This window comes from Gopherus evgoodei, chromosome 1 (assembly GCF_007399415.2).
Source record: "Gopherus evgoodei ecotype Sinaloan lineage chromosome 1, rGopEvg1_v1.p, whole genome shotgun sequence".
Classification (NCBI taxonomy): Eukaryota; Metazoa; Chordata; order Testudines; family Testudinidae; genus Gopherus; species Gopherus evgoodei.
The window spans coordinates 134,237,871-134,261,745 of record NC_044322.1 but is presented as its reverse complement, the minus strand read 5'-3'; the positions used below and the strand labels follow the sequence as shown (position 1 = coordinate 134,261,745).

Genomic DNA, 23,875 nt, shown 5'->3' with positions numbered 1-23,875 from the left:
AGAGGAAGGCACGTGAGAGCGGTAAGCGGGCAGCCATGCACCTTGCTCGGGCCGAGCCCGTCAGTGCCCCCGGGGGCCTCTCGGCCAGCGCTTCGCCCCGCGCGGGGCTCTCTGCAGGGCCGGCCGGCCGCCTCCCCCTCCGGGGGCTGGGCGTGGGGGGACTGGTCCCTGTCCTCCTTAATCCGCCCCCTCCCTCGGGCAAGCAGGCTGGGAGAACAGGCACAGCGCTGCAGCGGCTCCTCTCCAGGGCCTAATGAGCTGTGAGGGGTCAGGAAGTAGGGCCAGTGCTTGCTTGGACAGTGGGTGGTCGGGGAGGTTTTTTAAGACATTTCTTTTCATACGGATGCACTTAAAAAGGGGGGTTGTGATTGCTGCGTCTGGGTGTGGCATTCCGTGGGATCCCTCAAGGTTTCCTCTTTCTTTCCTTCTCTGTGAGAGGCCGGCACTGTGTGCAACAGCACTGGAGTTGGTCAGCTCTCCTGGCTGCCAAGAGTAAAGTGCAGGGAAGGGAGGATGCAGCTCCTTAGAACTATTGCGGCTGTTACTTAGAAAGGAAACCAGCAGAAAGCATTGCTTACTAAGGGATTTGGTTGTGAGAATTATGTAAATGTGCTGTACTGTGACAGGCACTCAGATGACAGGATAATGGGGTACAGTATAAGAACTTAAATAGGTTAAAATACTAGAGATTTTTCTTTGTATGAGGGGCAACACTGCCTTTTTTGAGGAGAGGGTGAGAGGTGGTTATTTTTAAACTTAACACAAGGAAGTTTTTAAAAGCTAGCTTTATTAATACAATATGCACAAGCCATAACCAGTTCATTTCTTTTAGTAAGGCAGCTTTTAGAACTGGGCTGTTCTTGCATAATGTTCTTTAAAGAAGTGATGCGACTCTGCATCACAGTTACATTGGCATTTTGTCCTTTTTCTCTAACAAGTTGAATGGAAGAACGAATTGCCAGTACTTGAAGTCATTTTCAGTTACTGATTCTTTTGCTGCTTCTCCGGCATTTTATGTGATAAGACCATGTTGTATCATTTACTTTACAAGAGCTGATCTCTTGAGAAACCACTTCCTTTTTACTAGCCTTATTAGGAACATTTTCTCTGTTGTTTGGGTGAAAAAACCAACTGTCTCCACTCTGTTTATTGCCTGAAGCCATATGCAGAAGTTAGAATTATTAAGAACATGCTCACATTTACAGTGGTGTAAATCAGGAATAATTCTGTTGCAGTTAAAGTCACCTAGATGTAAATCATGTATAAGTGACAGCAACATTGGGCCTGTAACTTTTATCAGTATTGGAATTCCGCTGCTAGGAAAACTAGGGACACTCTCTTCCATGTAGCTTGATGTCCAGTAGTGAGACAGAATGTGGCACTTTCAACTACTAGGGCTCATCCTCCACATTATTTCAGCAGTTGTTATTATACAACTTTTATGTTGCACATTTGTTTAAATGAAAAGTTTAAGTGAACATTCAGGAATGAAGTAGTGTTTGCATTTTTCTTCAGTTATGTACTTTTATACTGAGTGCGGGGTTCTGAAAATATTTTCATACCCACTCAACCATAGTATTGCTCCGTCACAGATAGTACTTAGTAGACTCAGCTAATGAAGAAGATTCTAAAAGCTGGTTGCTTCTATATGAATATTTTTAATCTATTCCAGCTCTCTGTAGTGGTAATAAATCCGCTGAAGTATTTGTTACTGTCAGTAAATGAGTAGTCCCTTTGACAATCTCATATTTCACTCTCTTCTTTGCTTTTACATTTTTGGTTAAGATAACTGTATATACAGTACCTGTTTACCATGATACATACAGGGTCCTATTTGTTTACTAGGACAATTGCCCCACTAATATTTGGAGAAGTTTCTTGAACAGGCACAAAGTTTATAGAGACTAGGTGGGTGAAGTAATATCTTGTATTGGGCCAACTTCTGTATAAAATAAAAGATATTAGCTCAGTCTGCCTTGTCTCTCTAATATCCTGGGACTAACACAGTGACAACAACACTGCATACACAACATTTGTATCATACTACAACTTCTATTGCTTCCTGCGATCACGTTTGTAAGCCCACCATGAAGCTACCAGCTAGAACCATGTTATTGTTTCTCTTGGTTTTCCACTAGTTCCATCTTCATGGCAGCAGTCAGCCGCCATAAAGTTCAGGTCTGCTGTCATGCAAAGAAGCAGGCTCCATAAGCAGCCACATCGGATAAGTGGCAAGAACAACACCTGTTGTAATTGTGCTGTTGTGTTTGAATTATTCTGCATCATGGCAGAGGAGAAAATGTAATTATAAAAATAAAGTTAACATCAATAAATTAATCAAATTTACCTTTAAATGGCCTAATGTTTAATTGAGCTCTATTGTCTGCATGAAAAATACAAAGGAGAGATAACAGATTGATAGCAAGAATTTAGATCCTGATCCAGCAAAGCACGTATGCATGTGCTTAACTTTAAGCCTGTGAATAGTAGTTGATTTTAGGGGTTTTACATGCTTAAGTATTTTGTTGGATTGAGGCCTTACTCACTACTATTTGAATGTCATTTATTTCTATTTCTTTTAAATTTTAAATAGTTGTGTGGACTAAATAAAAAAGCAAGTTCTTGGATTATCTTAATGATGATATGAAATAAAAATTGTGCTCTTACAGTATTGTTTAGCCACAAATATTTATTATTGGACTATATAACAATATTTCTGGTTTTTTATTAGGACTGTTTACTTACGTGCCATTCTTTAAAAAATAAAAGGGAATAAAATAACAGAATACCATTGTAACTCACAAAGTTCATGATATATTTTTAAGCATGTGCTAGGTATACAAATGTAACCTTCGTGCTGTTGTCCATAAAGAATCAGGTGTAACTATTTAGCTGAAGCTAATATTATAATATGGAAAGTGGAATTGCCTTCTCGGATCACGTGACTCTTATCGGGTTTGATCCTACTCCCTTTGAAGTTGGTGGGAATTTTGCTATTGATTTCAGTGGGAGCAAGATTGCCAACTATTTTCTTATTTCACAGCTATGCTTTGAATTTAATGCTGGAGCCTTATCACTGAAAAAACGCTTCAACTGGCGAACAGTTTATTCCTGTCAACTAGTTGGAACATCTGTTTTTTTTAAAAGTCAGCTAATGGGAAATTTTGATGTTTCAGTCAGAATGGTTTTTCTTCCACTATTGTTCTAACATTCACCCTGTTTTCTAGTTTTAACTTTATTCCATTATTACTTTCTAACTATGTAATTTGGACAACCCCAAATAATTCCTCTCCCTAGTTGGTGTTTACATCATTGCGGTATTGTAAATACTTGAAGATGCTTATTTCGCCTTGCCTGTTGCCATCTAGCCAAGTAGGATGCTTTAATCTTTCCTCCCAAGCCAGTCCCATTAACCTATTAATCATCTTTGTTATTCTCTGCTGAATCCCCTCTTATTTAATAATTTCTTTCTGGTATTGAGGGAGTTTAGAGCTGAATAATATTCCAGGTGCCGTTTCACAAGAGCTGAATAAAGGGGGATTGTCACCTCCCTGATATGGGATGGGAAGCCTCTGCCTATTTGTTCTTAAATTTATATTAACTTTTGAACTCTTTAATAGCAATTAAAAAAACATGGAGCTGTAGCATTTTTTTATCTTAAATACTTATTAAGCAGAATTGTAATAGTTACATTATTTGTAAAAGGTCATTGCCAACTTTAAATCTAGACAATTAAAGATGATTTAAAAGTAATTTCAGGCATTACACCTGTTTTTAAGTTCCTGTGATGGGGGGTATAAACCCCTCCAATGGGCCAGGGTCAAGCCTGAAGACAGTGACTTAAATCATCCCTGCCCTGAGACATATGCCAGAAGTGGCCAGCCTGGAGGGAGAGGCTGGAGTTACCAGGAGGGACAAGAGATAAAAGGAGAAGGCAGGCCTTGGAGGTGGCTGCCCTGGCTAGCAAAACTCCAACTGTTCAGCTAGCTGGGAGACAGAGAGGGAGCAAGCGTGTTCTCTCTCACCTTGAGGAAAAGAGAGAGTCTAGTTATTTCACTGTGGGTTTTTTTTAAGGAAAAGGCGACTTTTTTCAGCAGTAGGCTCATGTCCTTCTTTCTGGCCCAGTCTTCGATCAATCGACACTCAACTGCCGTGTCACCTTCACAGACTCTCTGGTAATTTTTGTGCTTTTAAATATTTCTCTCTGCTGTTGCTGTGCACAGGGCAGACTGACTATGCACACAGTGTTTTCCAAAAAAAATGTGATATTTAAGTTAGAAGGATCCTTTAAAACTCAGACTAGGACAATAAAAATCCATGATTGAGGAAAATCGAAGTACTTAAGAATTTCCTTTTGCAGAATCCTAAACTTATTTTTTAAATAGAGTTGCTTGTACTTCTGGTTTGAAGGTATGTTATCTGATGTCTTGTGTCTGAAGCCGTTCCCAGACTGAAACAATAGAACGGTGTGCTACAAACATCTGTCTCTCTTTTATTTCAATGGTTATAGTAAGTCCCAAGTGTAATTTATCTTAGTGGAATGATAATTTTGAACCTTCTTTTTTTAAAAAGATAGTAGCAATTTTTTCAATTACTCAAATAATCAAAGGAGTATTCAACTGTTTTCACATTGCTATTTCAAATTAATAGAATTTCAGGATGCAAGGAATATTTTCAGCTACGTTGTATGAGCAGATTAGCTAGCCCAATTAGCAACAGTTTTTCTGGGTCTGAGCTTCTAGTTTTTACAGATTAACAGATCCTATTGTCTGAAAAAGCGTGGGTTGTTTGTGTTCTGGAGAAAAATGATAGATCATGATTTGAGATTATTATTGAGCCCAATCTCGCATTCTTCACCTGGGGGGCGAATTCCCATTGACAGCAGTGATTTACATTACAAAATCATAATACTGGGAAGTGGCTTCTCTGCTAAAATTGTGCCACTCAGCAATGAACCGTATGTCAAGCTTAGAATGATATTTATGGTCACTGAAATCTATTAATGTATCATCGATCATGGAAAGTTTCAGTGACTCCGACCATTGAGAAACCAAGTTGAAAGAAGGAGAGGTCTCCTCTATTGCAGAGAGCAGAATAAAATCTTATGTGTCTCACAAGCTCATAGAAAGTTTCAGAGTGAAAGTACAATTCAGTTCAAATTAGTTAGTTAATATTTGTACCATGCAGTGAAAATGCTAAGTAGTCTTGGCTCTGCATATGCCCATGTGTATGAATTTTATACTTCTTGGTAGTATAGATATTATGAGACACAACTCACTGAATTTTCTCTTACCCTTATATTGGATAATTTATCATTGCAGTGAGATTTATAATCTTTGTGGCTGAAGAATTGTCCTTACTGAGGTATTGCTTAATAAATCTGTTTCTGAGCTGAGCTTAAGGACATTAATTCAGATAGGCACAGGAGTTCGTAACTTCCATGCAACCATCCAGAACTCTAGTAAAATGTGGTTGTGACACTATCAGACCAGGTGCCAGCTCAAGCTGAATCCCCAAGTCAATTCACTTGTGTATTTGTACAGTAGAACCTGAGTTACAAACATCTCAGGAATGGAGGTTTTTCGTAACTCTGAACAGAAAGTTATGGTTCTTTCAAAAGTTTACAACTAAACATTGACTTAATACAGCTTTGGAACTTTACTATGCAGAAGAAAAATGCTGCTTTTAACCATCTTAATTTAAATGAAACAGGCACAGAAACGGATTTCTTCTCTTGTCAAATCTTTTTTTACCTTTCCCTTAATTTTTTTTAGTAGTTTATGCTTAAACAGGGTGCTGTACTGTATTTGTTCTGTGTTTTTGTTTTGTCTCTGCTGCTGCCTAATTGTGTACTTCTGGTTCTAAATGAAGTGTGTGATTGACCAGTCAGTTTGTAAATCTGGAGTTTGTAACTCTGAAGTTTGACTGTATGGATCAAAGTAATTTTTAAATGTATACGAGTGTATTTGGTTTTTAAATTTCATGAAAACTAGTGGGATGTTATTTGCATTGTTTTCACTTATCTGTATCCTGTTATAAAGTAATAGCAAACATTTACGCTGTGTATACCACTGTAAATAAATAATCCATTAAACGAGCCATTAAGTGAGAAATAAGCCTTGTGTAATGCAAATGAAGAACTTTTAACACAAAGTTCTAATTTTAAAGCAAGTGGCTATTGTGTGTCAGAGGTCAAAGACTCAAAATGCATTCCTCACTCTCTGTCATCAAAGGAAAAGCCCAGGTGGGTAGTGACATTGTGGACTTGTTTTCTGTGAGAAGCTGTTAAGTATGGATTCAAGGAAAGTTATGGCATCTCTGGACTGTTTTCTTACAAGGAAGTGTACCAGATGCAAAGCAAAGTTCCCCAGAGACAATCTGGGTACCCTGAGGGGACTTTTGGGAAACTGGCTGTTTATTGCACGGCTAGCACCATTCGGAATTGTAAGCTCTGACTCACCTGTGCAATTGTTTTGCCTGCTTTAACCTCTCAGTGACTCTCGTATCCTTTTCTTGGCTAGCAAACCTTTGGTTGGTTTACTGTGGAATTGGCTACCACCGTTGTCTTTGTTGTGGGATCTAGAGTGCCAGTTAAGCTGGGGTGAGTGACTGGTCTCTTGGTACTCGGAGCAGCCTTGTGTGGTTTGGTTTGAATGACCTTTTATCACAAGGTCCAGTTTGTCTGGGTGGCAGGCTGGACTGGAGAGTCAAGGGTGACTCCATGGTGGGACTGGTACAGTGATCCAGGAGTTTGCGTTTGTTACTGGCTGGGTGAAATCTAATTATAGAACCCACCACCTGTTTTGGATATCTGCCCTATTTTCTGGCAGTCTGCCCTGAGCAGGGGTGGCTTTATGTATTTTGCCACCCCAAGCACAGCAGTTAGGTGGCTTTCGGCAGCTTGCCTGTGGGAGGTCTGCTGGTCCTGCACCTTCGGTGTACCCACTGCCAAATTTCTGCCGAAGCTGCGGGACCGGTGGACCTCCTGCAGGCGTGCTACCGAAGGCAGCCTGACTGCCGCCCTCACGGCGACTGGCAGACCGCCTCCTGTGGCTTGCTTCCCCAGGCACGGGCTTGGTGCACTGGTGCCTGGAGCCACCCCTGGCCCTGAGGTGGGCACTCACAGTCTTGGGCTGCTCCAGACAGTGTGACAAAGGCAACTCAGTATAGTTCATCTCTAATGGGAGATTTGACCAACCTGCATTAACACCGTTCCTCTGTGAATGAACCTTAAAGCACAGTGTTGTGGAAGTCTGTGCAAGTAGCAGATTCTTTCACAGTTGGTTAGTAGCAGGCTTAGTCCTGGAGGGAAAGTTGGCCTTGTAGATAATGCACAGGCTGGGGAACTGAGAAATCTGGATTCTATTCCAGGCTTTGCCACACATTCCGCATATAATTCTGGACAAGTCACATCACCTTTCTGTGCCTCAGTTTTCCTGTGAACATACTTCCCTGCCTCAGGGAGCTGTTTTTGGGGATTAACTCATTAATGCTTGGGAGGTGCTCAGATACTAAGGTGATGTGACAGAAATAAAAATAATAGACTCTGTGAGTTTGGCATTTATCTAATAGTTTGGTTCAGTTTTTTTCCTCTGGAACTTAATAACTTTCTAAATCTGCATCTGGGTCAGCAGTGCCCGCCCAGGAATCAGGCATGAGCTGCGACCTTTTTATTGTTTAGTTTTTGCATTTCTTTTAGCCTGGAGAATGAAGTTATTCACTCTTATGACGATCGGTGCCATAGAAGTATTTAGATAGTCAGTGCAATTTTTCTTTGTTGTTAGTTGCTGGTTATTTTCACTTTCTGAGCCCTGGTCTACACTACAATTTAATGTTGGTATACTTAGGTCTCTTAGAGGTGTGGAAAATCCACACACCTGAGCGACATTGTTATATTGACCTAATCCCCAATAAAGACATCGCTATCGCCTCTCGGGGAGGTAGAGAACTTACGCCAATGGGAGAAGCTCTCCTGTTGTCGGCGTAGGTATCATCTTCATTAAGCACTCCAGAGCATCTATGACGTTGCAGCCCTGTAAGGCTACGTCTACACTGCACACCTTACAATGGTGCGGCTGTGCCGCTACAACTGCGCTATTGTAAAGTGCTCTGTGTAGCCACTCTTTATTGCCGCGAGAGAGCTCTCCTGGCAACAAAATAAAACCACTTCCAACAGGGCTGGTAGCTTCATCCCCAGGAGCGCGGCTCCCACCGACGCTATCCACATTGGTGCTTTTTGCTGCTAAAATTTTTGTTGTTCAGGGGTGTGTTTTTTCATACCACAAGCGACAAAAGTTTGAGCGACAAAAGTGCCAGTGTAGACAAAGCCTAAGTGTAGACAAGCCCCTAGTCTCATGCTTTATTAACACAATACTGCAATGCATGCATTGCAGAGACTGCAGGGGAATATTTTTTGTAAATTCCAACAGAAATAGAAATATACACACAGGATGCATTTTTTTTGTCGCAGCTTTTGAAAAAGCTTATTTATACAAAATCTTCTTTTTGAGTCAAAATAGACCTGACAGTATCCCCTTAAGAAACAAACCAATTCTATTTGATATGCTTAGCTAAGTCTCTTGAAGACTTTAATTTCATAGTTTGTGTTTCCTCAGTTTTGACTACCAGTGTATCTCTGGTTGTTATCCATTGCTTAGTGTCCTCCATGGAAATACAGTTCTCTTCTTGTGTTTGAATGCAATACCTGTTTCCATAGTGATGGCCCAGCTGAACTTTTAATGGGTTGATGAGGTACATTTAGAGTTCATGTTTTGTCTTGTTCATCATTTTCTAAAGGTATTTAAGGATACAAGAATGGAAATAAAAGTGCTTCATCTATCCAGGGAATACAGAAGGTGCGCATGCAATGTACTCCTCACAAAAGGAATAAAAAAATCCTTTATAAAGCGAAATCTGGCTGACACATCCATGTTGTTAGTATTCACGAGCTCTATGGGAGTGTTACCTCCAAAAGCTCCCTTGGGGAAGAGCCTGTGCCTTATCAGGCTTAACTGGTTTAAAAAAGAAAAATAAGAACGGTTTCCTTAGTAATGATTGCAATGTAAAACTTTATCAACCATACACAGTAAAAAGGGTTTCCTGCATATATTTTGTACTAAATCAAAAAAGGGGGTGTTAGAAAATGCTGATGTGAAAATGGATACTAAAGAAGTCGTTTTTTATAGATTGCCTCTAACAATTCTACAGTACTGCAATGTGAATTAAGTTTATTGGGGTTGTATGAGAAGTGTAAGTGTCCGTTATAACTATACAAAATGGAGTTTGGTGTTGCTCCAAAAGTGTAATTTTGCATTTTTGTTAACAGTTGTCTAAGTCCTACCTTAGAAGTGATACCAGGAGCCTATACTATCTGACACTTCATGACCCACTTGATTTGTTTGTTCTTAAAGATTATTTTGTATGTTGCTTTGTTTGTTTTGGAATGTGCTAACTTTTTAGAGTCTGAGCCTGATTATGATGTCAGTTACTTTGGTGTAAAACCAGATTAGCTCTGTTGACTTCAGAATCTCTGAAAAGCAGGCTAGTTGGTGCCTAAATATGAATTCAGGTACATAACTTCAGGTGCCTGAATTCTATATATGTCATGTCCCGATTATACGCTGCAGGACTGATTTACCTAGACATAACAGATATCAATCTAGAATAATTTTACTGATCAACTTGTAATTTATACAAACTATCATCAATATTGACTTCAATGGCAGTCGATTAGAACTTCTGAAATTAAGCACTTGAATAAATGTCTAAATATGGATTGAGGCACCAAACTTCTGGCACCCAAGTTTGAAAATTTTGGCCTGAATGTCTATATTTCTGAAAGTGTGCAGTATTCTTGCAGAACACACAAATCCTGATGTATTATTTTACAATACATGGAAAAGTGATATTTTTCAAGTTTGTATTTGAAAGGCACATTGTGAAGAGTTGTCAGGATACATTGTTAAATTTGATTTATCAAGCCTGAATAAAACTGAATAGAGAGTCTGAGTTTTTCTTTTTCCCCCATCAGCGTATACAAATCCCTGATAATGTACAATACAAACTTTATACTCTCATCCCTGAGTACATCTCCATGTCAATGCAGGCTGGACCCTTTTTTTACCGGAGCAGTCTTTTTAAAAAAAAATTTCTAGGCCATTTTGTAAATTGTGCGTAATAATTTGGTATTTAAACACAATTTAAAGTGAAAACAGAATCTGAAGATGAAAACTTGAGAGAGAGAAATATTAGCTGATTAAAGCACTTGGGATATGTTAATGCATGTACATGGAAAAACAACCCACTGGGACCTTGAGAACTATAGCCCCATCTAGATCATCCCTTGTCTTGCCAAGATATGTTGTAGGTCTTTGAATGGATATACAGGCCAACTTTAAATTCTGTAATGCTAACTGCTCCCTTTGTTTCTTTTAACAAACTGTCTCACGTCCCAGTGACCCTCTGGGTGAAACAACCTGACTTCTTGCCTTTCATTTATACCATGACCTTAGAGGTTTCCTTGTTTTTTCTGTGGTAAATGGTTCACCACCTATATCATATCACACTGCCATTAGTATTTGTACAATTACATTTCCCTTTAGTGGGTGCTTCATTTTGAGCTTTGGAAGCTTTCCTGAAAAAACTAGGTTTAAATAACAAATTATTTATTTTAGAGCAAAATGTAAGTACTGGGGAAGTGGCCACATAATTAATGAGGTTTTGTATGTTTGCCAGCAGAGTTCGGTGTCAGTGGTTGGGGAAGCCCCTTCACTAGTTATGTTCCTTTCTCTCTCAGACATGGCAAAGTGTGGTATTGTGTATTTACTTTTTCTCATTGAGGGCTTTCGTATCCAGCTTCCATAGGATTCCAGCTTGTCATCACCCCTTATTAAGTGAATACAAATAGATGCTAGGGGAGACTGTGATGTGACTTGGCCTGCACTGTCACCAGTACGTATATATGTCAGAATGACAACTTATGAATATCACAGTTCCTGTGCTCTTCACTGTGTCTAGCAAAAGTAGGGATGGAAGATGGGAGCAAACTGGCTTAGGTTCAACCCAAATGAGAAGGAAGCTATTCTAAGTAGGAAGTGTCTAAAAGACGGAACAAGGGTTGTGAGCTGCTCAGATATGGAGAACTCAGAAGTACATGGCTATTAGGTATATACCACTTCAGTGCAGGCATGATATTTGTTAATGTAGTTTGCAGCATCAGGATAATTTTGGATTCATTCCTGCTCCTAGATTCTTATCAGACAGCTGTGTCGTGCAGTCTCTCTTTCCACTTTTTAGCTTAGAAGCAGCAACCATTCCTTTCTAATAGAGACCTTTCCACATCGATCTATGGCCTTGTAATCTCAAGGCCAAATTGCTGCAATGCTGCCTGCTTGGGCCTACCCATGAAAAACATCTGGAACCTTCTGCTAGTACAGAATGTAGTGCTACACAACACTTGTACTTTGCATTGGCTATATATATATGTATATACACACACACACTTTATATATACACAGTATACACACACTTTCAGCAGTTCTTCAAATCCAGATCCTACATGTTGATTTGTATTGGCTGATTCGTAAAGAAGAGCATCATAGAAGTTACAACCTGCCCTTATGGGATGCCAGGCCAGAATGTAGGGGTACCTTGGTAGAATCATATCATAGAAATGTAAGGCTGAAAGGGACCTCGAGAGGTCGTTAAGTCCCATTCCCTGAGCTGAGGCAGGACCAAGTAAATCTATACATCCCTGACAAGTGTTTGGCCAACATGTTCTTAATCTCCAATGACAGGGACTCCATAGCATCTCTTGGAAGCCTATTCCAGAGCTCAGCTATCCTTATACTATAGTTAGAAAGTTTTTCCCAATATCTAACTTAAATGTCCCTTGTTGTGGAGTAAGCCCATTACTACTTGTCCTACTTTCAGTGGATATAGAGAACAATTTATCACCATCTACTTTATAACAACCCTGAACATATTTGAAGGCTATTATCAGGTCCCTTCTCAGTCATCTTCTCTAAAGATTAAACAAGCCCAGTTTTTTGTGGTTTTGTTTTGTTTTTTCCCACCTTTCCACATAGGTTGTATTTTCTAAACCTTGTATTGTTTTCAGCTGAGGCCCCACAGTGCCATGTAGAGTAAAACAATTACCTCCTTATGTCTTATATATACACTGCTGTTAATACACCACGGAATAATATTAGCCTTTTTTCATAACGGCATCACACTGTTCACTCATATTCAATTTGTGATCCACCATAATTCCCAGATCCTTTTCAGCAGTACTACTGACTAGACACTTATTCCCCATTTTGTAGTTGTTAATTCCTTTTTTTTTCCTTCCTCAGTATAGTAATTTGCATTTGTTTTTATTGAATATAACTTTGTTGATTTTCAGATCAATTCTCCAATTTGTCAAGGTCATTTGGAATTCTAATCCTGTCCTCCAAAGCGCTTGAAACCCCTTCCAGCTTGGTGTCATCCACAAATTTCATAAGCATACTCTCCACTTCAATAATGAAAATATTACACTGGACCCCATACAGCACTGGACTGATTAGCACTGGACTCCATACAGACAACTAGGACCCCACTAGTTGCATCTACCCAGTTTGACAATGAATCATTTATAAATTACTCATTGTATACAATCTTTAAACCGGTTATGCACCGACATTATGCTAATTTCATTTAGAAACTTCCCTAGTTTCCTTGTGAGAGTGTCATATGGGATGGTGTCAAAAGCCTTACTGAAATCAAGATATATCACATCTACAATTCCCCCTCTCCTTCCCCCCCCACCAATTAGGACAATAACCCTGTCAAAGAAGGAAATTTAATTGGTTTGGTATGATTAATTCTTGACAAATGCATGCTGTCTATTCCTTATATCTCTGTTGTCTTCTATGTACTTACAAATTGATTGGATAACAATACCTTCCTTTCTTGCTAGTGAGGACCCATGCTAAGAAGTTGCTGATTTAGGAAAAGAGTAACTTACAGTTATGTGTTTGTCTGTTTTTACACCTTATCTACATATGTAATCTAATACACTGTAATACATATTTGTGTTCATTTTGATGCTAGGTTTATGTGCTGTACCTTTACTTCTTGTTGGAAATATTTCTCTTGAAGTTATCCACAAGATTACCCAGTGACCACATTATGATTGGTCTGCAAGTAATGGCAGTTGCATAACTACCACCACATCCGAGAGGGAGATCCGGCTGAATGGTCCCTGTAGAGTATAACAGTTAGAAAGCTCTTTCTTGTTAGAAGGTATTTAAATTGTCTTGTTGAGAGCAAATTGTATAATTTATTTTGCAGCATTCCACTTGTAAAGGACAATGGAGGGAGAAACTACTGTTTATCTTCAGTTACTTTAGGGTATGTCTACATAATGGGATTATTCCGATTTTGCAGAAACCAGTTTTTTAAAACATTGTATAAAGTCGAGTGCACGCGGCCACACTGAGCACATTAATTCAGCGGTGTGCGTCCATGTACCAAAGCTAGTGTCAATTTCCAGAGTGTTGCACTGTGGGGAGCTATCCCATAGTTCCCGCAGTCTCCCCTGCCCATTGGAATTCTGGGTTGAGATCCCAGTGCCTGATGGGGCAAAAAAACATTGTCACGGGTGGTTCTGGGTACAGCTTTACCCCTCCCTCCATGCAAGTAGCAGACAATCGTTTCGCGCCTTTATTCCTGGGTGAACTATGCAGACGCCATAGCACGGCAAGCATGGAGCCTGCTCAGCTCAAGACAGCAGTCATGGACTTTGTAAACACCTCGCGCATTCTCGTGCAGTCTATGCTGGACCATGACTTGCAAAACCAGGCGAGGAGGCGGCGGCTACAGCAGCGCAGTGACGAGAGTGATGAGGACATGGACACAGAATTCTCTCAAAACGCGGGCCCCTGCGCTTTGGAGATCATGCTGGTAATGGGGCAGGTTCTAGCCGTGGAACGCTGATTTTGGGCCTGGGAAACAAGCACAGACTGGTGGGACCGCATAGTGTTGCAGGTGTGGGACGATTCCCAGTGGCTGCGAAACCTTCGCATGCATAAGGGCACTTTAATGGAACTTTGTGACTTGCTTTCCTCTGCCTTGAAACGCCAGAATACCAAGATGAGAGCAGCCCTCACAGTTGAGAAGTGAGTGGCAATAGCCCTCTGGAAGCTTGCGACGCCAGACAGCTACCAGTCAGTTGAGAATCAATTTGGAGTGGGCAAATCTACTGTGGGAGATGCTGTGATGAAAGTAGTCAAAGCAATCGTTAAGCTGGTGCTACGAAAGGTAGTGACTCTGGGAAATGTGCAGGTCATAGTGGATGGATTTGCTGCAATGGGATTCCCTAACTGTGGTGGGGCGATAGATGGAACCCATATCCCCATCTTGGCACCGGAGCACCAAGCCAGCGAGTACATAAACCGAAAGGGGTACTTTTCAATGGTGATGCAATCACTGGTGGATCACAGAGGAAGTTTCACCAACATCCACATGGGATGTCCGGGAAGGGTTCATGACGCTCACGTCTTCAGGAAGACTACTCTGTTTAAATGGCTACAGCAAGGGAATTACTTCCCAGACCAGAAAATAACAGTTGGGGATGTTGAAATGCCTGTAGTTATCCTGGGGGACGCAGCCTATCCCTTGATGTCGTGGCTCATGAAGCCATACACAGGCAGCCTGGACAGTAGTCAGGAGCTGTTCAGCTACAGGCTGAGCAAGTGCAGAATGGTGGTAGAATGTGCATTTGGCCATTTAAAGGTGCGCTGGCGCACATTACTGACTCGCTCAGACCTCAGCCAAACCAATGTCCCCATTGTTATTGCTGCTTGCTGTGTGCTCCACAATCTCTGTGAGAGTAAGGGGGAGACCTTTATGGTGGGGCGGGAGGCTGAGGCAAATCACCTGACCGCTGATTATGCGCAGCCAGACACCAGGGTGATTAGAAGAGCACACCAGGAAGCGGTGCGCATCAGAGAAGCTTTGAAAACGAGTTTCATCACGGGCCAGGGTAAGGTGTGACTGTTGTGTTTGTTTCTCCTTGATGAAGCCCCCACCCCTTGATTGACTCATTCCCTATAAGCCACCCACCCTCCCCCTTCGATTTCTGCTTGCTTTCTAAGGAAATAAAGTCTCTCTCATTTAAAAATCATGTATTCTTTATTAATTCATTATAAAAAGAGGGAGAGAACTGACAAGGTAGCCCGGGTGCAGTTTGGGAGGAGGATAGGAAGGAAGGAAAAGGCCACTAAAAATTTTTCAAAATAATGACAGCCTTTTGCTTGGACTGTCCACCGAGGTGGAGTGGGCTGGTTCACGGAACCTCCCCCCACACGTTTTTACACGTCTGGGTGAGGAGGCTATGGAGCTTGGGGAGTTGGGAGGGTGGTTATACAGGGGCTGCAGCGGCACTCTGTGAACCTGCTGCCATTCCTGAAGCTCCACCAGACGCCGGAGCATGTCAGTTTGATCACGCAGCAGCCCCAGCGGTGCATCCCGCCACCGCTAATCTTCCTGCCTACACCTCTGATCTCGAGCATCTCTCCTCTCCTCACATTCGTCCCTCCTATCCTCACGTTGGTCCCTTCTGTCCTCACAGTTACTGGCATCTTTCCTGTACTTTGATACCACATCCTTCTGCTCATTCAGATGAGCTCTTTCATTGCAGGTCACTTCCATGATTTCCGAGAACATTTCGTGTCTCATCTTTTTTTTCTGCCGCCTTATCTGAGATAGCATTTGGGACAGAGGAGGGAGACTTGAAAAATTTGCAGCTGCAGGAGGGAGGGAAAAAAGGGAGAGAAGTATTTAAAAAGATACGTTTTACAGAACAATGGTTGTTATACTCTTTCATGGTGAACAACACTATTCACCTTACATAGCACATGTGATCTCATTACAAGTTTGCATTTTGCATCTTAATATTGAGTGTCTGCGGCTTTGATGTTAGATATCACAGACACAGGTCAGGCCAGCAGAATTCGGCTTGCATGCGGCCATGGTAAGCCATTGTCTTTCGGCTTCTGCAGCCTTCATATATCCAGCACCCTCCTTTTCCAAATAGTAAGCAAAGCCCGTTGAGTGCTGCTTCTTTCCTGTTAACGTGCAGCACCAGAATACTCCCCCCCCCCATGTAATTCTCTGGGATGATCACTTACCCCTTCCCCCACCGCGTGGCTGTTATCATGGAAGATCCCTGCTAGCCACCCTCCCCACCACCGCGTGGCTGGTAGCAAGGAAGATCCCAGCTAGCCAAACACGAAAAAGCTCAGCGCCTATTCCCCCTCCACTCCTCCCTCTGCTTGGCTAAATGCAGGGAAGGATTTCTTTTAAGCCACAGGCAAACAGCCCAACCATCTCTGTCCCTCCCCTTAATTAAATTCCCGTATTTCAACCAGGTTGCCATGAACGATATCACTCTCCTGAGGATAACACAGCGAGATAAAGAATGGATGTTGCTTGAATGCCAGCAATCACCGGGACCATATGCAGCTAGGCTTTTTCATGCAATGATACCAGATTACTTGCTACATGCATGGCGTGGTCAAGTGTCCTACCATGGAGGACGGAATAAGGCTGCCCTGCCCAGAAACCTTCTGCAAAGGCTTTTGGCGTACCTCCAGGAGAGCTTCATGGAGATGTCCCTGGAGGATTTCCACTCCATCCCCAGACATGTTAACAGACTTGTCCAATAACTTTACTGGCCGGGAATGCATCCCAAGTCCTCAGGGCAAATTAATCATTAAAAACCGCTTGCTTTTAAACCATGTTTTATATTTACAAAGGTACACTCAGCAGAGGTCCCTTCCATGGCTTCATTGTCTGAGACAGTGGCTTGGAAGGGCTGGGAGGGTACTTCTGTCAGGCTGAGAAGAAGCTCCTGGCTGTTGGGGAGAATGGAGTGCTGTGTGCTCTCTGCAAGCTCGTCCTCCTCTTCCTCCTCCTCATCTTCCCCCCCGGGGAATCCTCAGGCAAGGCTAAGATTACCCCCACCTCAGAATCCACGGACAGGGGTGAGGTAGTGGTGGCAGACCCCCCTAGAATTGCATGCAGCTCAGTGTAGAAGCGGCATGTTTGTGGCCCTGTCCCGGACCTTCCGTTTGCTTCTTTGGTTTTCTGGTAGGCCTGTCTGAGCTCCTTAACTTTCACACGGCACTGTACTGAGTCCCTGGTGTGGCCTCTCTCCATCATGGCCTCGGAAATGTTTTCAAATGTTTTTTCATTTCGTCTTTTGGAACAGAGTTCTGTTAGCATGGAATCGTCTCCCCATATAGCGATCAGATCCAGTACCTCCCGTGCAGTCCATGCTGGAGCTCTTTTTCGATTCTCAGACTGAATGCTTATCTGTGTTGATGAGCTCTGCGTGGTCGTCTGTGCTAATCAGCTCTCCACACTGAGCAAACAGGAAATGAAATTCAAAAGTTCACGGGGCTTTTCCTGTCTACCTGGCCAGTGCATCCGACTCCAGATGGCTGTCCAGAGCTCTCACAATGGCGCACTGTGGGATAGCTCCCGGAGGCCAATGCTGTCGTATTGCGGCCACACTAACCCTATTCTGAAATGGCAATACCAATTTGAGCGCTACTCCCCTCGTCGGGGAGGAGTACAGATATCGATATTAAAAGCCCTTTATATCGATATAAAGAGCTTCATTATGTGGACGGGTGCAGGGTTAATTCGGTTTGACGCTGCTAAATTCGGATAAACGCGTAGTGTAGACCAGGCCTTATATTATCTTTTTGACAATATAGAAGCTTGTGAGGTGCTTAGACAAAACTAGATTTGTCAGTATAATGCCTGACTGTAATTTCTAGAGGTATGTCTACACTACGAAATTAGATCGTTTTTATAGAAGTCAGTTTTTTAGAATTCTATTTTATACAGTCTATTATGTATGTCCACACTAAGTATATTAAGTCGGCAGAGTGCGTCCTCACTACCGCGGCTAGCATCGACTTACAGAAGAGTGCACTGTGGGTAGCTATCCCACAGTTCCCGCAGTCTCCGCTGCCCACTGGAATTCTGGGTTAAGCTTCCAGTGCCTGATGGGGCAAAAACTTTGTTGTGAGTAGTTTTGGGTACATGTTGTCAGGCTCCCCTCCCTCTCTCCTTCCGTGAAAGCAACGGCAGACAATCATTTTGCACCTTTTTTCCAGGGTCCCATCTGCTGGACCCACTTAACCCGCTGCCTGCCTGGATGATTGAAACCCCAGGCAGAAAGTGGGCTGAGCCTGCTTCCGGTCTGGGGCTCCATCCGCTCAGCCCCACTCAGCTGGAAGACTTCGGTGAGGTTGATCAAGGGTGCCTGGACAGGCATGGCTATCCTCCTCTTAGAGCACCAAATGGGAGTGACTCTAGGTCATTCTCTTCAAGTTTCGTCTCATGAGATTCAGTCCTGCCTGGAATAACATGCGAGCTGGAGGCTGCTCTCCCAGCAAGCAGCACTGTGTGGTCGCATCTGCCCCAGCCTGCCCCTTGCTCCCATGGCTCATGAAGTCTGGACAGCAGTAAGGAGCAGTTCAAATTGTGGAATGACAAATCCAGAATGAAGGATTGCACTCTATGGGCCACGTTAAGATTATTTCAGAGTCCTAGATAGCATTTAGTCCCTATAAAAGGCTTCATGAAAATTTTTCCCTGACTCTAACAAAAATGTTAATTTATCAGAGCAGCTGAAAGGGTAAGGAACCCGGGACTATTACTTAGAGAGAGCTTCCATATTATTTAACTCATAATTGATACAATTCAAAGTAAAATTTCACAGTACGGTCTGTTCTAAGACTAAAAATGCAGGAGGGGAGTGAGAAAAAGGAACAGCGACCTGTTTCCACCTGGTTTCAAACTGGGGACTTTCACTCCCACTACACTACAGGGCTTCTCTTTTTTTGCCACAGATTTTGCTGAATTCACAGGAATGTTTTCTCTAGCTACAGAAGCTACCTAATGCAATGTCTATATCTATGACCTTCCTGCTCACAAAGCAGTCATGCCCCCACCCAAGGCTGACACAGCACAGAGTGCATGTGACACAGCGACCTGGCTCAGGCAGGATTGCTAGAGAGGCATGATACTTTTGCCATTAAGCAAACACAGCAATTCTTTCCTGGCCTCTGCCACTGAATACCTCCATGCATTATGCTGTGCCCTCTCAGTGCGAGAGGACTGCATGAGCTCAGAAAACATGTCATCATGTGTGTTTTTTTCACCTTCTAATCTGCGATAACCTCAGGGACGGAGATGATAGGGGGAGCGTAGAAACATTCCTGCTGAGTTCGCCACGCTGGCCAAACAGGTAATGAAATTCAAAAGTTCCCGGGCCTTTTCTTGTGTACCTCGCTAGTGCATCTGAGTTCAAAGTGCTGTCCAGAGTGGTCACAATGGAGCACTCTGGGATAGCTCTGGAGGCCAATACTGTCGAATTACTTCCACACTACCCCAAATTCGACCCAGAGATGTCGATTTCAGCGCTAATCCCCTCATTGGGGAGGAGTACAGAAATCGATTTTTAAGAGCTCTTCAAATTGACAAAAATGGCTTCTTTGGGTGGACGGGTGCAGAGTTAAATCGATCTAATGCCGCTAAATTCGACCTAAACTCATAGTGTAGACCAGGGAAAAGTGTCATGCTGCACTCGGTACATGTAATATTTTAACTCAGCTCTGGGTTTTGTGAAATTATTTTCCCTACAATCCTTCTTCCTTTAAGTATAAGTATCTCATAGTGTATTTAACCCCAAGTGTATTTAACGCTATTAAAAAATGGTGGTAGCTGCAGAAGTAGTTAAGCTAAAAAGGACACTTACACTGTCTACTGAGAATAGACAACTACATCACCCAGGCGAAAACACTTATACCTACGAGGTACTGGTAGGGGTACAGTAGGTGTTATAATGTAACTAAGTATACTTGTGTCAACTGTTCCACTGTTGAATGGATATACATTGCCTTATTTTGGGTCTCGCAGCATCACATAATCAACAATCAGCTCCATTGCACTTAGCACAATGAGGGACAAGTATGTGACTGGGGTTCCTAGGTGCTACAGTAATACAAATAGTAAATAATAATAATCATAATACTCACTATACATTGGGTTCTCAGCATTATTCAACTTCATTACAATCAGTTCTGCAAGGATGTAAGTGAGGACAGAATTGGTTGTTCAATGTTTGCTAGCCCTTAAGGAAAATTCCTATAAAACGTAATAGCCAATGATCATCTTTCTGTATCCCCCTCATCCATTAGTATATGTAATTTAATAGATAATTACATCTTTACAATAGAATTCTGAAGGATGGGTCAAAACCCTACAACACCAACATTAATCTGTGCGTTAAATGTAGGTTTTACAGTAATTACTGTGCAACCCCATGGATTTCATCCCTGTTAAATCCTAGTTTCTCCCTTTCTCTTTGTTTCTCTTTCGTATGAACTAGCATGTTTGGATATCAAACATTATATGGTTCATTGGCTCCCCTACGCTGACTGAGGTTTACACCCACTTGCCAGTATGGACTTTATAGTCTTTCCCAAACCACCTTGAATCTGGCCCATTGATTCTAGGGGATGTCTCCATTTCGGCTTGGGTTGTAATTCCCAGCTCGAGGAGACGTATCTGCTCTACATCTCATTGAGCCAGCATGCTAAAAATAGCGTGTATCCACATCAGCACAAGCAGCAGGAAGCACCAGACACCTGAGTATGATCCTGTTCAAGACACTGGCTACATACATGGAGTGGCTAGCCCGTTTCTGCTGCTCATTGTGCTGCAGGTGGACTCTATTTGTAGTGTTCTAGCTCTGTCAGAGCTAGGGTGGATGTCTCCTTCGAGCTGGAATATACACCTCTAGCTCAAAGTGTAGACATTCCCTTAGAGTCTAAATTGGTGTAATTCAGACACAGAGTGAAGCACAGCAAGAAAATCAATAAACATATTATTACTCTCCTGTAGGTCATCCCTTGCTTTAATATACATCTTCATCCCACTCTTACTAATACTAGTTTAAACTGCTGTCCTGCTCACTTGTTGGTGAGTCAATGTAAGTAGGTGTATGTAGATCGAACTTACACCTTTTTACACATCCTGTCTGAATTTGGTTAATAAAGCTTAAGCACCTCTGTGCGGGAGCATACTTAGCCGCTTACTCTATTTCCTGAAGGTTTACAGCTATTAGCAGGACTCTTTAGACAAAAGGGAAGTGACCTCTTGACTGGATGTATTTATTGTTTCCCCTGGGAGTCTTTTTCATCTTTGGGAAGAATGCCTGTAGCACACAGTAATATAACACTCTGGAAACAAACTAGTGCAATTATTACTCATGTGTTTTGCAGATTAGTGAACCTATCCTGCTCCCAGTGGTTTCAGAAGGCACGTACGTTAAGTCTCTCCAGGTTTTTCTAATTTTTTTGAGAAAAAACATTGTTTGGGCTGGAATTTGTCATACTGGGTCTAACGATGAAAGTCAGTTGTTTATTCCCTTGAAAAGGTTAGCAAAATTCCATTTGACCAATATTTATGAGATATCAGAGCCTGGAGATGGGGATAAAATAATCCAGTCATTTGTTTTATGTTTGGATGAATTCCTTTAAAAACTACAGAATTGCTGTGGACACAGGGCCATATTTGTAAAGGTATTTAGGTGCCTAAAAATGTAGACCACTGCCTAGGGCCAGATTTTTAAAAGTATTTAGGTGATTACATTTTTAATGTGTCAGTGTGGGGCTTCAAATACTTGGAATTTTTCATAATCAAATGCACAAAGAGTGATATTTTCTAAAATATTCTTATAAGGTATTTTTGCCCTTTTCATAAATCACTTAACTTCCTTTCTTCAGTTTACTCATCTGTAAAATGGGGACAGTTCAATGAACGTTGTTGTGAGGCTTCACTGGAGAATCAGCCTCTAAATTTCAGTAAGAGCTTCGAGTACAGAACAGCTCTAAGATTCAGCCTAATCTTTGTAAAGTGCTGTGAAAAATGAAAAATCTTTTGTAAATGTTAAATATTATTATTATATTCCACATTTTCTCATCACCCTGCATTCTGATTTGACATTTCCATGAAGGTTTGGATTACACATATGCTACTGCTTTTTGCAGGAGGCACAGCTTCAGCAGAGTAAACTCATGCACGCCTAATCAGTGTTCCCTCTAATTTTTCCCACCCATGTGCAGAGTGAACTTTGTTATGTGCACTATATTGGTGCACGTAACAAAATTCATGTGGCAGGGGTGGGGCCTAGGGGTTCAGGGTGTGGGTGGGGGCTCAGGGCTGGGGCAGAGGGTTGGGATGTGTGTGGGGGGGTGAGGATTCCAACTGTGGGGTGGGGATGCTCTGGGGTGGTGCTGAAGGGTTTGGGTTGCAGGCTGCCCTGGGTCTACAGCGAAGAGAGAGGACTCCCCCCAGCTTGTTCTCCCTGCAGCAGCACCTGGGCTGGGGCTGCGGGATAGGTGCCTCTCTACCTGGCTGCGGCAGTTCTGGGGCTGGGCTGGTGGGGAGAGACGTCACTCCTGGCCACGGCAGGTCCAAGGCTGGGGGAAGCATCTCTTCCTGCCGCAGCCCTGAGTGTCTGCGTGGCACTTATTAGGCTGTTGTGCGGCTGCGCAGCTTAGATGGAACTTAGGTCTAAATCAGTGTCACTCTGCTGCTTCTTTGGAGAAAGTGTCTTTGAAGGAGCAGCAGAACCTCAGAGGTGATTCTCCACTGCTTTTGGGGAAGCCAGTGTGTGCAGGCTGAGGGAACAGGTACATGTTTGTCTTTTCTCAGCAGCCTTCTCGTCACACTTCCCAACAGCAGTTGAGAATCCTGCCCAGGTTGTCCTGCTTTTGCACATAGTGGGATACCAGAGTGTAAGGGAGAACAGAGTTTGACCTGCTGTTTCCTCAATAAGAAGAGAAGAATGAAACTAACATTTCATCATTTTCACTGCTACAGTTTACCCCCCAGTGTGATGTGTAGGAGGAGCAGGTAGTAGCACAGGCCTGGTTCTGTGAAAAAAGAGGATTGAGACACGGTTGAATAGGAAAAAAAGTTTAGAGAAGTGGGAGACACAATGAGAGTGAGAAGACTGACAAAGTGTGTATCAGAGAGAAGGGGATACATGGAGGAGGCCCAGTGTCAGCATTCATTAATTTGGGACCAAGTGCAATGTACAACTGGAGTAGTTGAAATAAACATAGAGATTATTCTGAGCTCTCAGAAGCATTGTCTGTAAGCTCTTTTGGGTAGAGATGTAAGGTGAAATCCTCCTTTCCATTGATGTCAGGGATCTTACCCTTAGTCTACATGTGCTTCGTACAGCAATTCTGGAAGGAGTCTCTGGGAGCTATTGAAATACAAATGTTGTTTAATAATAAATTAAAACACTCTGCTAAAATTTTGGAATCTTCCACTCATGTAGGAGAGATTTCTTACCCCTACCCCCAATCTTCTTTGCCCTACATCAAACAAAATGGAATTAAACTCCTGCACGCTGTATGTATGAAAGTCAGGAATTTAATTTTTTTCCCAGCAACGGTAAAAGGAACATTTTCAACATGAAAATTACACTTCTGTTTAATATTTTGTACCCACCATACTTACAAGTACCATCTACGAAGACTGTAACTGGAAGAAATTACATAAACTTCTCTGCTCTCCCACCGCCATTTGTTTGTTTTGACAGTTTCACTGTTTCCACTTTGCCATCCCTTATAAACATAGGGAGTGCAGCAGAAAAACTTAGCTTTTTTTTTTTTTTAAAGGATGTAAAAAAAAAAAATCAAGACATACTACCTAACAGGGGAGTTTGAAGGAGGGAGGCAGAATAAAATCAACATGGTTCAGAAAGGCTGCATTGCAATGCCAGTTTGCTCCTGGCTCC

General features: G+C 42.3%; 1 protein-coding gene across 2 annotated transcripts in view; it reads left to right on the top strand.

Moving 5' to 3' along the window:
• Positions 1-23,875, top strand: part of ARHGAP6 (Rho GTPase activating protein 6) — a 522,412-nt gene that overhangs the window by 263,931 nt on the left and 234,606 nt on the right. The window lies entirely within an intron of this gene.